The sequence below is a fragment of the Podarcis gaigeae genome (genome assembly GCF_964106915.1).
Source record: "Podarcis gaigeae genome assembly, chromosome: 2".
Classification (NCBI taxonomy): Eukaryota; Metazoa; Chordata; class Lepidosauria; order Squamata; family Lacertidae; genus Podarcis; species Podarcis gaigeae.
In genome coordinates, this window is record NC_139679.1 from 103,425,937 (window position 1) to 103,443,732 (window position 17,796).

At 41.9% G+C, this 17,796-nt stretch overlaps 1 protein-coding gene and 1 long non-coding RNA gene across 8 annotated transcripts in view; both read right to left on the minus strand.

Moving 5' to 3' along the window:
• The window catches only part of PTPRG (protein tyrosine phosphatase receptor type G), a 548,154-nt gene that overhangs the window by 351,926 nt on the left and 178,432 nt on the right, over positions 1–17,796 (minus strand). The gene's annotated exons all lie outside the window — the stretch shown is intronic.
• Positions 66–4,783, minus strand: LOC310836235. The gene is made up of 3 exons (XR_014559939.1): positions 4,497–4,783; positions 2,118–3,286; positions 66–1,844 (listed from the first exon to the last, which is right to left on the minus strand). It is a non-coding gene; the product is annotated as an uncharacterized lncRNA (long non-coding RNA).

A 17,796-nucleotide genomic window follows, 5' to 3' on the forward strand; every position in this document is an offset into this window, starting at 1 on the left:
TTAGAGACTTTCCTAACCTTTCTTGAAATCAGTCAGTTTGAGACATCCACAGCACAGCGCTGTATAAAAATTTAGATCAAAATAAAGTAATTATTAATATTGCTATTGGGGGGAGGGGAATAAGCAGCATTGATCTAGAAAAGGAAGCTCAATGCAAATTTATATCAAATTATCCCCAAGTCATAGGACATCAGTCAAATCAGCATATTTCTAATTTTCTCAGTGGCTATAGTGAACAAAGCTATCCTGTAGATGACAAAAAAATAAAAGTCTAAAATGGGATAGCAGAAAAGTCATGGAACCACAGAAAAGGAAGGGGTCAACATATCCTAGCCCATGCCACTGAGAAGCAGTGTGGCACAATGGTTAGAGTGCTGGGCTGCTACCTGGGAGACTTAGAGTTCAAATCCCCACTCAGCCTTGCAGTTCACTGGGTGACCTTGAGCCACTTACTGTGTCTCAGACTAAGCTCATCAGTTGGGAAAATAAAACAGGGAAGGGAGAACTATGTACACCATCTTGGGCTCATTGGAGGAAAGTTGGGATATAAAAATAAAGAATACATAATGAAATGGGATGCCCATACATCCACCAATGTCTCACAAATCAGCCCACATAATCCAGATAACGCAAATGCCATGTAATCAGAGAACAGATCCAATAGTTCCAGACGTGGCAAGGAAGCAAACCAGACAAACTAAAAACAGATGCTCAACTTATGGGTTCAGGGGCAGATATTGTGGGTAAATGGGAGAATGGTTTTAGGGTGAAGGCCCCTGTACTATAACAGTTGTGATGACCCCAGTACTTGTGGTTCCCATGACTGTAGACATGACTCTCAGACAAATACCATTTTAAAGAGCGTCTGGTGAAAAATGGAATGGCCCTATTTTTAGAACGTTTGGTTTTCTTTTAAATTGTGTTCCCAAGCACCGCGCAAGGTCACAGATAAAATAAGTAGCACATCCATGCAAAGCATGCAAGTTCTGAGAACGTAATAAAATAAGAAAACAGAGGCATTAAGAAATAAATCTCCCACTGCTTCAAACTTTTTTATATGTATTTCTCCTTATTTGACCCAATAAATTCAGTGATATATAACCTGAACCATATATTTATACAGTCAAGGTTAGCTCAAAAGACACATTTTGTCTGCTATAAAAAAACAACTTGCCTACAATTGGTTTCAGTGGGACCAGAAGCAATAATACAACTGAACCACGCAGCCAATAAGAAGGTGCCAAGGCAGCGTTTTGCCACAATTCCCCAGACCTCTATTCTGTAGAACTGTGACATTCTAAGTAAGAAGATTCAATTAAACTGATTCTTTTGGCTTTTTCGCCTGGCACTACATGAACCCTCTCAATTCTTATCAGCGTAAACCAGATATTTATTATAACAATAAGGACATTTTTAGTCTAACTGTTTCACATTCACAGAAGGCCTCAGATATTAAACAAGATCGTTTACTTTCCTAGAATGCCATTTCAAGACGCACATGGAGAAAATGTTAGGTGTTAAAAGGTTAAGTTCCATTAATGTCAGTGGATTTTACTTGCTTGCTCTCCCCCCCCCCCCCCCGGCCAACCATTTCTGCTCAAAAAGCCTTTATATATACGTTGGCCCAACTAATTCCATAGGCAGAAGAAGGTACTAACACAGAGGCAACATTTCTTTGTCAAAATTCTCCTCTGCCTCCTTGCTTGGACTTTGGGGAAGGCCTGCCCCACCTGGGGTTCACGTTTCCCCAAACTGGCTGACATAATTGACTAATCTATGTGGCAATGTATTAGGCAAAGCTATGCAAATCTAGCGACATACAGTGGTAACCCGGGTTACATACGCTTCACGTTACAGACTCCGCTAACCCAGAAATAGTACCTCGGGTTAAGAACTTTGCTTCAGGATGAGAACAGAAATCGTGCTCCAGTGGTGAGGCAGCAGCAGGAGGTCCCATTAGCTAAAGTGGTGCTTCAGGTTAAGAACAGTTTCAGGTTAAGAACGGATCTCCGGAACGAATTAAATACTTAACCTGAGGTACCACTGTATTGGGTAAGGATTAAGCAACCACTACCCTGCTGTTTTTTTACTCAAAACTGACACACACACACACACACACACCCTTCTGCTTTGCATAGGAACGGGGGAGAATTTGATTCTGTCCACATTACAAGGCAAACCTAATTCACACGTTCCGAAACAATATGTGTCCGGAAACTTTGAAATTCGCACTTTTCCAAATGCTTTGGGAGTTGCAGAGTGGAAACGGGAATCAGCAAAAGTCATCTCCCTGCCTCCTCTAACCAACTGGATTTCACCCACTGTTAAAATCTTTGGAGGTACAGTGCTTAGAATTACAAATTGGATTCCACCCGTTATGTTGAATTGTTGACTAAATTTAAACTTTCAGGTACAGCCAAAGAGTGTGTGCCAAAAACTTCCATTATAAAATCTGAAATCATTAGTCACAGCTGGGTGTTTTCATAATGGAAATATTATCTATTTCCATCCTGTATAAATTTGGGAAAAACTGTGGCTTCCTGTTCTAGGGTGTTGTCCAAAAATCTCCTAAACAGAAGTCTGTAAAGATAATCTTTTGGGTTTTGTTTGAAGAGAAATGCTTGGAATATTTCCCATTACAGAAGGAAATGGACTTGTCTGAACTGTAGCCCTCTTTATTCCTCAAAGGATCTAAACAACCAAAACAACTTAAAATTTGTTTTCTTTTAGGAAGTGCCATAAAACTAAATGACAGGGTTTTTTTTAATTTAGATGCAATAAATTAGCTTTAAGTGTACTGCCTGCATTGAATAAAACTTGTTTAAATCAGAGCTGAAATGAAGCAATTAGTTTATTATATAGTCGTAAAGAAAGGAAAGTCCTGTTTTAAATAAAACAATGAATATTTCCAGAATAACAACTAAATCTTTAGTGATAAAATCACACTTTTGTTTTATATGCACAGAATACAAATTCTTTTCCCATGGTTTGAAGGCAAGCACAACACACGAAAGAAGTCTGCTAGACGGGACAATTGTTTCATGTTTGCCGCAGCTCAGTCTCCCCCCACCCCTAACTGTGATATATTATTGGAGTGTTTTCAAACCGTTTCCTCTGCCTGGTTTGACAAACATATGTTACCAAAGTGAACTGCCGAAGAACTGGGTACGTAGCAAATGAATGACAGGAGGCATCTAAAGCCCTGGATATTAGGGTTGTCTGCTTCATCACATATGGCTGACAGCTAATTTTGCTGTGCGGCCTTCTCCAACCTAGACCATGCCGGCTGCGGCACAAGGTTGGGGAAGCCTGTTGTAAATGAGTGTACAGGCTGAGCAGTCCCTTTTCACACCAAGAGTAGCTTGACAGGTTACGTAGCTAGCCATACCAACAAAGGCAATTTTGTGTATCTTGAGAGTCCCTTCTAGTGAGGGTACCTGAACGAACAGGGCAAAATGAGGAGCATTGGTGGGACCAAGGGCAGAATCCACGGAGGGCAGGCAAAAAGGGATAAGGGTGTGCTTGGCGCTGTGGTCTAAACCACTGAGCCTAGGGCTTGCTGATCAGAAGGTCGGCGGTTCGAATCCCCACAACAGGGTCAGCTCCCGTTGCTCGGTTCCTGCTCCTGCCAACCTAGCAGTTCGAAAGCACGTCAAAGTGCAAGTAGATAAATAGGTACCGCTCCTGTGGGAAGGTAAACAGTGTTTCCATGCGCTGCTCTGGTTCGCCAGAAGTGGCTTATTCATGCTGGCCACATGACCCGGTAGCTGTATGCCAGCTCCCTCGGCCAATAAAGCGAGATGAGCATCGCAACCCCAGAGTCGTCTGAGACTGGACCTATAAAGGTCAGGGGTACCTTTACCTTTTAAACATCAGCAAGTATGGGGCTGGTTAGCACCTGGGAAATTACCTGGGGCCTCTACAGACACTGCCTTGAGTTTCAGGGCTTTTTGCAGCCAGAACTCAGTTACAGCACCTCTCAGGTAGCTGCCACTGCCATTATAAGAGAACAAGGGAGGTGTTCATGCTGCGTTCTAGAACCTTTTTCTAGAAGAATAGCACTGGGTAGAAGTATAAACCAAGGAGAGGCCTGCAGGACCAAGTAAGGAACAGAAATGTCCTAATAGTAAGAGCTGCTTGGCAGTAAGAGACTGTAAGTAAGTAAGTAAGTAAGTAAGTAAGTAAGTAAGTAAGTGACTGTCTGAGGAGCTGGCGGGCTCTCCTTCACAGGAGATATTTAAGCAAGACAGGGAATCTTAGGTCTGCACTGAGCAGGGAATTGGACTCCATCATGGATGGGGAACCCTGAGCCCTTTCAAAAGTTGTTGGACTACAGCGCCAATCATCCCTGAGAGTTCATAGTGCTGACTGGGACTGGTGGGAGTTGGAGTTCATCACTAGCAGGAGTACCACTAGTTTCCAAAGTATCCTTTCAGACTATCTGAGTTTATGCAAACAACAGCAAGAAAGACAAGCAGGACCCATAATCTGCACACCTCCCCGTGGCATGATAGGCAGAAGGACTTCACAAGTGGGGAAGGTGCTACAGGTGTAGAACCCAATCATGATAGGGAAGTGTTAAGCCATGGGATGTGACTGGGCCAAGGTCACTCAGTGAAGTGAGCTTAATAGCCAATAAGGTTTAGAATCTAGATTTCCTGGTCCAATCCAACACTCCAACAACAATCAACCTGGATTTTTACATCAACCCATGCTCTAAGAGGCACACAAGAATGTTGGCTATGTTTACATCCTGGCCTCCCTACAACCCTCTTCCTGGATTCTGACAGACAGACAGACAGACAGACAGACAGACACACACACACACACACACACACACACACACACACACGAGTATAACCTAAGCAATTTTCAACTCCTATTTTTTGCAACTGTAGGAGAAGAATATAAGTAAACAAAACCAAGTGACTAATATTTCAGAATTTTGGGCAATCTCATGGGGAGAGAGGCCATTATAAAAGGGACTGTGGAAATCAAAGAGACAGGAACCTGTTCATTCATCTTCTGCATTCCCTGCTATGGCAAGATTGTTCCCAAGGGCTTATTTTCAAGTACTTTAAGATCTTAGGAAAATTAGTTAACTCTACAATTATATGCTAAATCTACTGAGAAGCCGTGATAAGGTTGTTGTTTTTTCCCTTTCCTAAACACTATGAACACACAAAACACCCACAAATTTGATTGCAGTCAACTCAAAATTCACTGCTAAGGGACAAGACAAGCTAAAAAGGCTTGCAGTAGGCCCTGGAGGGAAGAGATAGTGTTGGGAATTTTTGGATTTTATTTCTCTCCCCTCCCCATTTTTTATTTGCTTTAACCAAGTAGTAATCACTCGTTCAATATTAAATCAAATCAAATTCCATAAGGCAATCCAAAGAAGATGGCAAAACACTATTCCCAAAAGGTTTAAATTAATATTAAAATATTTAAAGGAATTAATTTGAACTCCAGACCTTCAGGCAGATGCTCTGAATTACACTGGTATCATAAGAACACCAACTCCCCCTTGTTCCCTGGAAATACTTTGGAAGCGCATTCAGTTTTGTGTCTCTTGTTCCAAATTAGCCATGCCTCTCCCTCTTGAGAGTCCCATGTACTGCAAGAAGACCAAACCTCTCCATTCTTAAGGAAATCAACCCTAAGTGCTCACTGGAAGGACAGATTGTGAAGCTGAGGCTCCAATACTTTGGCCACCTCATGAGAAGAGAAGACTCCTTAGAAAAGACCCTGATGCTGGGAAAGATGGAGGGCACAAGGAGAAGGGGACGACAGAAGACGAGATGGTTGGACAATGTTCTTGAAGCTACCAGCATGAGTTTGACCAAACTGCGGGAGGCAGTGGAAGACAGGAGTGCCTGGCATGCTCTGTTCCATGGGGTCACGACGAGTCGGACATGACTAAACGACTAAACAACAACAACAACAACTCCTTCCGCCCACCTTCAATTAATGAAGTGTGATGTCTCTCACTCCGTACACCAGGCAACAACCCTTTTGACAGTATCTGTTTTGGTTGATTTGACACAACAACAGGGTTAGTTCTGGAGCTTTCAACAGTATCTGCCAAGTGACTAAATGATGGGAAGAACTTTGGTGGGCATTACTGCCAAATGTTTTGAATGGCTGTTGACCTGAAAGCTCAAAAAGAGGTTAAAGAAGTGTGAAGCAGGGCTATAACTACAAGAAGCAAATGCTCTCTAGGCTAATGAGAGGAAACAACAGGAATTCCAGGGTAGCAGCTCACAACCAGTACTTCTGTTAGGCCTTTTATCCAATGCATTTGTCATGGTAATTATTCTTCTTCTGTCCCTGTCTTCCAGGTTTCTGATTTGACATTCATATGCCATTGTGTGTATTTGGGCAGTGAACCTCCCAGTCCTAAGCAAGCTTAAGTTCTTTCGTTGTAATCCTTCCTGCAAACATTGTCACTGAGCAGACTAGCATCATTCTAAAGAGCCATTTTACCTATAGCACACCAGCAGAACTGTGCTGGCAGAAAGCTGCAGCACTGACAAGCTCATGGCTCTCTGACTAGTGTACCTCTGTAAAACATGCATTTGCAAATTATATGTTGCATTGCATTTTACATTTTTAGGTGTTCACAAAAAAAACTGAGTTGAACACAGGAACATCCTGAATTATTTTGATTATATTGGAAGACGCTAGGTGTAAAATAAATGCTCAGAGGTAGAAAATGCACCGTATTATATCAATAAAACTATCTATCATCTATCTATCTACATAGTTATTTTTATATCTATCATCTATCATCTCCAGTGCTTTTTTCTGGGTGGATGCAGCCGTACACATACCGCTAAACATTTTGTGAATCTAAGTTTGGTCTCATTGAGAGACAGTATTTCAATATGAGTAGAAATATGAGAGTACCCCAAACATTTTTTTAAAAAAGAAAAAAAGCACTATCTATCTATCTATCTATCTATCTATCTATCTATCTATCTATCTATCTATCATCTATCATCTATCTATCTATCATCTATCTATCATCTATCTATCTATCAATACACACACACACACACACACACACACACACACACACACAGAGTGGTACCTCAGGTTAAGTACTTAATTCATTCTGGAGGTCTGTTCTTAACCTGAAACTGTTCTTAACCTGAAGCACCACTTTAGCTAATGGGGCCTCCTGCTGCTGCTGCCGTGCCACCGGAGCATGATTTCTGTTCTCATCCTGAAGCAAACTTCTCAACCTGAAGCACTATTTCTGGGTTAGCAGAGTCTGTAACCTGAAGCGTATGGAACCTGAAGCGTATGTAACCCGAGGTACCACTGTATATCAAAACCACAACAGAACCGCAACAGATGTGAATGGAAAGCTAAACCCTCTCCCATTGCCCTCATGCCAGAGCCCTGATCAAAATCACTGCCATCATGGCTTCTACAGCTATAACTGTCATCATTATTTATTAATTTACATACCGCTTAGTGCCAAAATAGGTCTCTAAGTGGTTTACAAGTATAAAAACAAGTATGAATGTATACTGGAAAAACACTCTGAGATCATTATAATGCTGGCACATTTTACTTTTTCATGCCGGTATAACAATCGAAAGCCTCAAATCTGTACCAATTGTTTTCCTGCTGTTTTAAATTCTGCAATCATAGTAACACTATTTAACAATATGGATGTTTATTTTGCTCCTTCCATTCAATACAAGAACCAAGTGCAGCACATTTTGTTTGCATTTTCAGTTTGGTTTCCTCCATCCTTGCGTTATACTTGAGGGAGTTCTAATAAGAAGTTAAGGAGGAAACCGTTCCCTACACAAAATGCCTTAGGTTAGTTCGATGCCCCATTAGGCCATTTAATAGCTTCTTGTCTGCAATTTTTTCTGTGTGTGCAGAAATCAGGGGGAATAATGGATGGAAGCCAAAATGTTATTAGCACCCCTCTGGATTTAACCCATTAATCTGTATACCTTCCAAAATGCCATGTCTGTGTAAAACACGATTTCTGCTAATTACGATCACCGTAACAAAAACCAATATTTTATTAGTTGCTCAAAACAGCCCCAATAAATATTGAAGCAAGAGCTAGATATATATAGCAGCTTGCAAGACATTTTTATTAGAAGGATATGAATTAACTTTGTTTAAAGCTTTAAGATTTCACACTGTCTTAACCCAGTCCCGGGCTTCCTTTATTATGCATGCAAGCAGCAATTAATTTTTTCTTTTCCTTGATATTCACAGTAAAAAAAAAAAAAATTCTTGTTGGTTTTAATTGCACTCTAAACTCTTGTGTGCACTTCATTCAAGGTTTCACTAGCAGAGAGCTTCTCATGCTTCTGTCCTTAATTGACTTGCTTGGAAAATTGTTTCTGAACATCAAAGTGAGGATGGGAAGAGATGATTTCAAACCTAAGAAAACCTGTGTTAATGCCTGCAAAATATTCTTCCCTCCCTCCCTCACTCCACACCACATGAAGCCACAGTACCAGTAGCTCCTACATTTGGTTATCATGTCACCCTTGGGTCTTCTGTATCTTATCCTAGGTCAACAGATGCCCCCAGTATGAACTCACAAGCAGATTAATTAATAATCTCCACTTTATGCAAAATCTGTGGGTTTCCAACCTTTTCCTTCCTTGGCTGTCTTGTTTTTTTAAGCCCCTGCTAAAAAGTATAATGGGAGATGGGGAAGGGGGAGAACAGGAACGTTTGCCATCACAGTAACTTCTGAAAGTTCCTGGATCAGCAGCAGATAGGAATATAGGAACCAGCCATCTACTCAAAAAAAATTCCTTCCAGTAGCACCTTAAAGACCAACTAAGTCAGTTCTTGGTATGAGCTTTCGTGTGCATGCACACTTCTTCAGATACACAGCCATCTACTGAGACAGAAAGCGAAGATGCCAGTAATTTGAACCTATGATGTTCTATATGCAAAGCAGATGTGCTACCAATATGATATTGCCATTTCCCAACGATATATACAACTAGATATTTTTTTTAGAGGATCAATGAATTGATGCTCCTAATTTATGCCCACTGAGAACTTCAGTACTACCTGCTATACTGTATAAGCAAACTTGTTTATGGATCACGCTTTAGAACTTGCTCTCAAAAAATCAATTTTCTTGCAAAAGAGGGTGTTTCCTCAGGAACAAGCATTCCAAATTAAAATATTTAGGGATGTGTGCACTTCAAAGGCTGGCCCACATTAAGGACTGATTAGATTGTCATTACACCTACAGATTTATTACCCACCATTATTTCTTTCTGCTCATACTCCAAAAGCAATAATTGAAATACAATGGTACCTCAGGTTACAGACGCTTCAGGTTACAGACTCCCCTAACCCAGAAATAGTACCTCGGGTTAAGAACTTTGCTTCAGGATGAGAACAGAAATTGCACGGTGGCAGCGCAGCAGGCCCCATTAGCTAAAATTCTTCAGGTTAAGAACAGACCTCCGGAACGAATTAAGTACGTAACCAGAGGTACCACTGTATATATACTATTTTGGTTAAAAAGAAACACAATGTTCCTTGCCCGTTTAATGGCAATTTGAGAACAGATAAAACACTTTTGATTAGTGAACACTTTGCATATGATTTTAGGGACAGAAATAGCCATGTTTGAGTACAGCACAAGAGGGTTTCTGAAATTACTTCTACAGCATTTACCGTATTTTTCATTCTATAACACGCACCTGACCATAACACGCACATAGTTTTTAGAGGAGGAAAACAAGAAAAAAATATTCTAAACGAAACAGTGGATATATGATTTTTGTGGTTCATGCTGTGGCCACAGACATGTGATCTGACGGTGAGTTTGGGGTAGCCCAATGCAAAAATCCTGAGGATCCATGTGGATCCATGCTTTGTAACCACGTTTTTGCACCATTGCGGCCCCATGAAATAGTGGGTGCGTGTGTTTTTTGGTGCAGGCTGTAGCCATGGATATGCTATGTGATCTGATGGTGTATTTGGGGTGACCTAGTGCAAAAATCCTGAGGATCCATGTGGATCTGTGCTTTGTAACCACGTTTTAAGTGGGGAGGGAAGGAAAAGAACTCAAGGGACAAGGAGCACGCGTGGGGGGTATGGAGAAGGATGCTGCTGATAATGCAGGAGAGGCTCCTCTCCGGCTTTGCTCCTTTAGAACAAGCAGGCTCTGCGTCTCTCCCTCCTCCCCGGCAAGGAAACCATGATAGTAACCACTCTGAGACAAATCAAGAAAAATTGCGACCAACACTCTCCCCCAACAAGCGCAGTGAGGTCAAAACACACACACACGCAGAGAGGGAACTGGCCCTAAAGTCGCAGGGTGCTGGGGGAGTGAACGGGAAGCAAGAGAAGGAGAAGGAGCCCTCACACACAGAGAGACACACAGAGTGTCAATTCTAAAGTCGGAGGGACAGCGCAGGGAGAGTGAACGGGAAGCAGGAGGAGGAGAAGGAGCCCCCTCTCTCTCTCTCTCTCACACACACACACACAGAGTGTCAATTCTAAAGTCGGAGGGAGAGCGCAGGGGCGCAGGGAGAGTGAAGGGGAAGCAGGAGGAGGAGAACGATAGCTCAAGCACGCACACACACAGCCCCTACAGTGGCTAATCCAAAATCGGACAGCAAAAAACTGCAGGCAGGGACAGAGAGTACGGGGTTGTTTTAAAGCAGCCAACCCCGCTCTGCTTCTCTCCCTCCTCCTGGCTAGGCTGGCTGAACAGCTTCGCTGCTACTTAGCAGATCAGTGGGGAGGAGAGAGGAACATAGAGGACGGGGTTTTTTTAAAGCAGCCAAGCCCGCTCTGCTTCTCTCCCTCCTCCCCAGCTCGGCTCGCTGACAGGAGCCGCTTACACCTGCTTTGCTGTTTCAAAGGAAGCCATGGACTGCTCACAACTGCAGCAGATTCCCCCGCCATCTGTAGGCATTCGCTCCATAACACGCACAGACATTTCCCCTTACTTTCTAGGAGGAAAAATCTGCGTGTTATGGAGCGAAATTTACGGTACTTGTTTGTAGCTTTAAAATAGTAATCTAAGATACACATGCAGGGCAGTTGTTGAAGACATTTCGTTAAACTAGCAATATAAAGCCTAAAAAAACTACAGTGCTAATTATTTATAAGCAGACCTAGGTGTACACGGGCCAGCTGCAGAAAAAGAGCTATTTGCCCTGCACCAAGCAAACAGTCGTACCTTGGAAGTAAAACGCCCTCTGACTCAAATGTTTTGGCTCCCAAACGCTGCAAACCCGGAAGTGAGTGTTCCAGTCAGCAACCCTTCTTTGGAACCCGAACAGCCAATCGGAAGCCACGCCTTGGTTTCTGAACATTTTGGAAGTTGAACGGACTTCTGGAACGGATTCTATTCGATTTCCGAGGTACGACTCTTCTCCTAGGCCTTTGGCTAATTAAAAAGCTATGACCTTTAAACTGTGTCCGTTTGTTACTTTGTTATTTTTTGTTTGTTACTTTGTTATTTTTTGTGGTTTCATATTGTAAACTGCTCTTCGATCCTCTGATGAAGGGCAGTATAGAAAATTAATAAATAAATAAAATTTTGTCTGCATGTTCATTATTGCTGCAATGCAGCATCTTAGGTGGAAAAGCAGAACTACCCTGCAATGGCAATTTTCAGTTCCAAGCTTGGGAAAACTTTCTTGTACCACAGAACAAACTGCAGCTAACTCCACCTGGACAGGTGACAGGTGGATAATACCAGGGTTCGAAATCCGCCAGGCGCATTTTGCATCTGTCGGCCATGTGCGACCAAGTGATGATCCCCAGGCACCACAATGGCACCTGATGTCTCCACCATCTCGAGGTGCATGTCTGGGGATCCTTGGATCTTGCCTGCTTTCACACACTGACAACACATCCTGTTGAATTCTGGAACCAAAAAGCTGCATTGAGAAATACGACTTTCGAGCCATCTGGCCCCAAAATGGCAACTAGACATTCCGTTTTGGTGACTGTAACCCTGGTTTAAGGAGACATTTGGCGCCTAGCATATATATCTAAGTTTCTGACACTGGAGAACACAGATTACAAACCCTTCAACATTTCATAGATGGGAGTAGATACTACACTTCTTCACACCAGGGATTACTGGCCAAGAGAGCACATACATGCAGATTCCACTGTTATACATTACTAAAGGCTGCTTTTGTGAATAGGTCTTCATTGCTCTTCATCTATAATGATAATTTATTCTAAATTCTGACCTACATACGAGAAAATAAAGTATAAAACTCTTCAAAAACCAAACCACGTCATTTAAAAGACACAAAAGGAATCTAGTTGGCGCACAAACACTTACATTTTATATTAGAGGTTATATAATGCAAAATGCTTTAAAAGTCTGGCAACAATGAGAAACAGCATGTTATTTTTTTGGAAACGGCAGGTGAGAATTAACTCCAAATGAGTTTGCTAAATAATATTTAATAAAACAGAAACAAAGCCATAAATATGGACTATCAATATCATTTTTGTGGGCTAAGTTTTTTTTATTCAGTCTCAGTTCTCCGGGACCCTTAGAATATCTCACTAAAACTACAATTATATTGTGCTTATGCACAAAGAAAAACCAAGAGAATAGGTAGGTCTGAGAGCCAGTGTGGTGTAGTGGTTAAGAGCGGTAGTCTCATAATCTGGGGAACCGGGTTCGCGTCTCCGCTCCTCCACATGCAGCTGCTGTGTGACCTTGGGCCAGTCACACTTCTTTGAAGTCTCTCAGCCCCACTCACCTCACAGAGTGTTTGTTGTGGGGGAGGAAGGGAAAGGAGAATGTTAGCCGCTTTGAGACTCCTGAAGGGGAGTGAAAGGTGGGATATCAAATCCAAACTCTTCTTCCTCTTCTTCTTCTTAGCATATCAATCTAAACATACATATAAAGTAAACGACTTTATTTATTTAAGTTGCCGTTCATCAATTAAGATCCCAGGGCAGTTTACTAAATAGTCACTTAAAACAATAAAGTCCATACTGAACAAAAACTGTGACCATTAATAAACACTATGCATTCATTTAAATAAATGAAGTGTTAAACTATTAAATCACTAACAGAACAGACTTTGTAACTGCAGATGGCCTCAAAGAGGTCAATTTCCTCAAAGGCCTGAGTGCCAAGATGCATCTTTAAATGATATCAGAAGCTCCACAGTGAGGGTGCCCAAGGAGAATGAATTTCATAAGTGGGCTGTTACCGCCCAAAAAGTTTGGAAGGGACATAAGCTCATCAGCAGAACATCTACTTGGCATGCAGAAGGTTGCCGGGTTCAATCACTGGCATGTTCAATGCCTGTTTTCAATGAGTGTTGACAAAAGAGAGGTAGATGGACCAATGATCTGACTTGATTGCAAGGCATCACCTGTTCCATATTCCGCAGCACCACAGAATAGCCCACACCCATTGGCCAGGCAATGACAAAGACTTCCCCTGAAGCTCACTGAAACAGGCGGGCTGAAATATTGAGTACAACAGAGAGCTAGAGTGTAGGGGCATGTGTGTGCCTAAGCTGCATCCATGCCACAGATACCTACAATGCTTTTAAATTTGGCAATGATAAGATACGCTGGACTCTACTAAAACAATGAGCCAGTTCAGATAGTCAGATCAGGCCAGCCACTTTCATCCCTGAATGCCATCTGTCTGAAACTGGTCAACCTCCCTTTTTTATTTTCGTTTCCGAACTCTTAGGACATGCTGTTTATTCTCAGTGCTTCAGGTCTCTCAGTTCCTCCCCTGGTGCCCTGTAATCTGGCACCTATACACTCTGTTGAAACTGTCCCCTTCTCATTACCAAATAGCAGATCACAGAAATATGTTTCTAAACACGAATGAATAATGCAGCTGTAGCCAGGAGGCCTATTAATCAGAATGACCTAAGAACAGTAGTACTGCAATGGTTCGAGTTCATTCACACACAATTAGTATTCAACTGCTCTGAGGCAATTAATGGGACACGGCCTCACTGAAACTGTTAGTAATAATGGAAGCTGTCGGGTTTATATTTATACATGGTAAAACTGGGTTCACATATTACTAGCGAAGGGTTCTGTTGGCAGGTACGGACTCTGCATTGCTGTTACACATTTGCAAAATTATGGCAATGCTTCATGTTTTCCACTACTTCAGGACAGAAGCTGATTCAGCTTAAATTGATGTTTTATGCCTTACATTACACGTGCATAAGTGACACTATGTTTTATTATCATGATGTGTTTTTGTTTTTTACAGTCCAGATAAAAAAAGAGGGAAAAGATAGGAGAAGAGAGTCATGGGACACATGAAATGGGTGAAAATGAGCACTGGGTTTTGCCCCTTCAATTTCTAAAGATTGATCTCAGCCTCTCAGAATTTCAGAAAATGACCTTGATTATCCAAATGTCACATAGCATCAAATTAGTTAAGATAATAGGAATTGTGGACAATCAACACAATTTTCAATGCAATTAGCAGATGTCAAGGAATATGACCCTTTTTCAGATAACAGGGGTGTTTGAATAATTGAGGTTGGAGAAATTGAATGGCACTGTCTCACCACTTCTCCTTCCAGAATACAGTAAAGGGTGCTTACTGAAAAGCTCTTACCATAGAGACATTCACAAGATCAAAATAAGGTAGATGTCATCTATTTCAAATTGTGAAAAGAACAATTAAAAGGATTCTAAACAAAGTTGCAAAAACACTACTTAGATTTGCTGAAACCTCAAATGCTTCTTGTTGTGGTGGAAGAAACAAACAAGCAGACAATGTGAGGTTCTTAAAGAATCTAGGTAGATCGTGCTAAATTGTCTCAACTGGGAGCTCAGATTTAGATTAAATGGCACTTGTATCTGAAGCAAGAGGAATTTGATAGGTTTGATCCAGTATTGACTGACTACAACAGCCTCAGCTCAATTAGACTTCCCTAATTGGCCTACCCTAATCAGTGAGCACCTGGTATACAGAAAGAGCTTTGCCAATTGGGTTGGACAATGAAGTTTTCCTGGGAGACTCAACATGGCAGGTTGCTCGCCGTTTTCTTGAACTCCACATGATTACTTACAGCTGAAAAAAGGGAAAACAGTGGAAAGGAAACTGATGGAGCCAAAAGTCCATCCCACCAAGTTCTATTCCTTTCTTGTTTATTTTATGAATTTCCTCACATAAATGAATGCTGTAGTTCAGAGGTTTTGAAAACCTATAATAGCAAAACTAGTGGGCCTAAAATCCTATTGATGTATTCGAAGAATGTGTGTAGACGCAGTGTGTGCCAGCCCTGTCAACACCCCATTCCCGACTTTGCCATGTCCCCTAGATTTGTTGAAGCAAATAACTTTTCAAGCAGTCAGTAACATTTCAAAGTCACTATTTTCTGCAATCAGTTTTACAAATCATCACTACAGAAAAGTCAGAACTCACTCAATTGTGTGGTGTGTGTTGTAATACAGTGGTACCTCCAGTTGCGAACAGGATCTGTTCCAGAGGACCAGCCGCATCCCGAGGAATTTGCAACCAGAGGACCGCTTCTGCGCATGCGCGTGACGTGGTTTAGCGCTTCTGCACATGTGGCAAAACCTGGAAAAATACTTCCGGGTTTGCCACGTTTACATCCCAAAGCTTACGTATCCAGAGGGATACGTAAGCAGAGGTACGACTGTATTCACCATGATCACTCAAGAAACTGATGCACCTAACAGGAAGTATGGGTATATTTTTTCACTGTATTTTTTATGAGTCACCAGTGAAACTGGATTGTCAGAATGATTGCATGCATCTCTGTTCACATCAATTGGTATACACACTGGACGGTCCAAATGCCTTTAGTGGCTAGGAGACCTTCTTCCAGCTTTGGTTGGTGCAACCAACTATGGTCATTCCAGGACTGGCCTAAGTTAGCTATGGTAGCCCAAGCATTGGTAAGAAATAGAATAATTAGAGAATAAATGCTCCATAACTTGTAAACCACTTAGAGGTTTTATTACAATCAAGTGATATACAAATGTTGTTAAACTGGTGAATTAATTGACTGGAATGACACCGGGATATATATTGCATCATCCTAGGAAGAATAGAAAGAAACGAAAGAATGCATGGATACTGGGGTCTATGCTAGAACAGATGCCTTTCTCCTCCAATAGAAATGAAAATGGGAAAAGAAACACAGCTCTCCTTACGCCTACAGTCTGACCTTTTGGATGAGCCATACTGTTGCATCAAGTGTGGCCTCCAGAGAAATGTAAAGCACTTGGGTTGATGTCTCTCCTTGGAGCTACTGCCCTAACATAGTGGAAGGACCAGATTTCAGTCCCAGAATTCATTTTCAATGCTGGATAAACATAAAGCAATATTAGGGGGACATCCAGAACTCAGTAGCAAAGTCCATGGTTTTTACCTATCAAAGATCCCAGATTCTATTCCCACCATCTCAGGCACCAGAGTCAGGAATGTTTGAGGTCTCAGAGAGCAACTTGTAAATTGAATAGACAATCTTGGCATGGATGGACCAGTGACCAGAATAAGGCCGCTTTATAGGATAAATGAGATTGCCTCTGAATATAAGCAGTGCAACTTTCCTGGACCACTTGACCCCCATGGCCAATGTTCTGTCTCTGGGGTAAGGAATCCTGGGTCAGAGGACATGGCTTGTAGAGAGAGTTGAGCCTCCCAGCCCAGCAACTTCTATTTTTCAAATGAAGCACTAGGAAACACACTAGTACAGATGACGATAATATTGAATGTTTGCCACACCAGTAGCATAGCCGTGCTAATCCCATTGTGCCGTTTACAAGGTAATAATCCACTTCCCTCATGGAAATAAACAGATAGGATGAGCAAAGGACTAAGTTATTGGCTTGTAAAACAGCAGGATGACAGCATTGTTATATAAATTAATGGCATTCAGCATTCTTCACAACAGTCTCATGTCCCCCCTACGAGCATTAAGGATGCATTTTGCATTCTCACTTACCTCAATGCAGGGGTGAAGAAGAAAGGGGGAGAAGGCTAGAGGTGAGCAATTTATTTGGTACTGATGGACACAGTTCTGGAATTCTGGAAAGGTGGTGTGTGAGATGTTGTTGATTTCTGACTGAGCATCAAAAGGATGGACGCATAATAGTAAGGTGATTTGGAGGACTTCATCTAGTATTGTAGTAGAGAAGGAAAACAGGGGAACCCAGCTCTGGTACTTTTTTTACAGCAGGAGTAAATGGCATCAACGATTGGACCTATTAAGCTTGTGGGGGGTGGAGTAAGGTTGTTGGAGGACGGTTTGACCTTTGTTAGATAGTCTATGATCAGACATTGACAGGCTCAAGGTGAACTAGTCAGTCATCCTAATCACTAGTGATTGTGACTGTCAGCTGATTCTAATAAAATGAGAACATAGGGAGGTGCCTTATACTGAATCAGACCAACGGTCCATAGTGAAGTATCATCAACACTGACTGGCAGTGGATCTTCAGGGTTCCAGACAAGGGAGTCTTTCCCAGCCCTATCAGGAGATGCTGGAGACTGAACCATTTGGCATCCAAAGCGTGCGGTCTACCACTGAGCTACCACCCTTCCCTATACCCTGCTAGGGAATGTGTATATAGTCAGCTGCCTGTATTTTTTATATATTTTTATATTTTTGCTAAGGATTCTCTAGGGCAGCCTTTCTCAACTTTGGCTCCCGATACTGTTATTGGACAACAACTCTCACCATCCCTGACCACTGGTGCTGCTAGCTAGGGATGATGGAAATTGTAGTCTGACATCATCTGGGGACCCAAGTTTGAGAAAAGCTGCTTTAGGAGGTATAG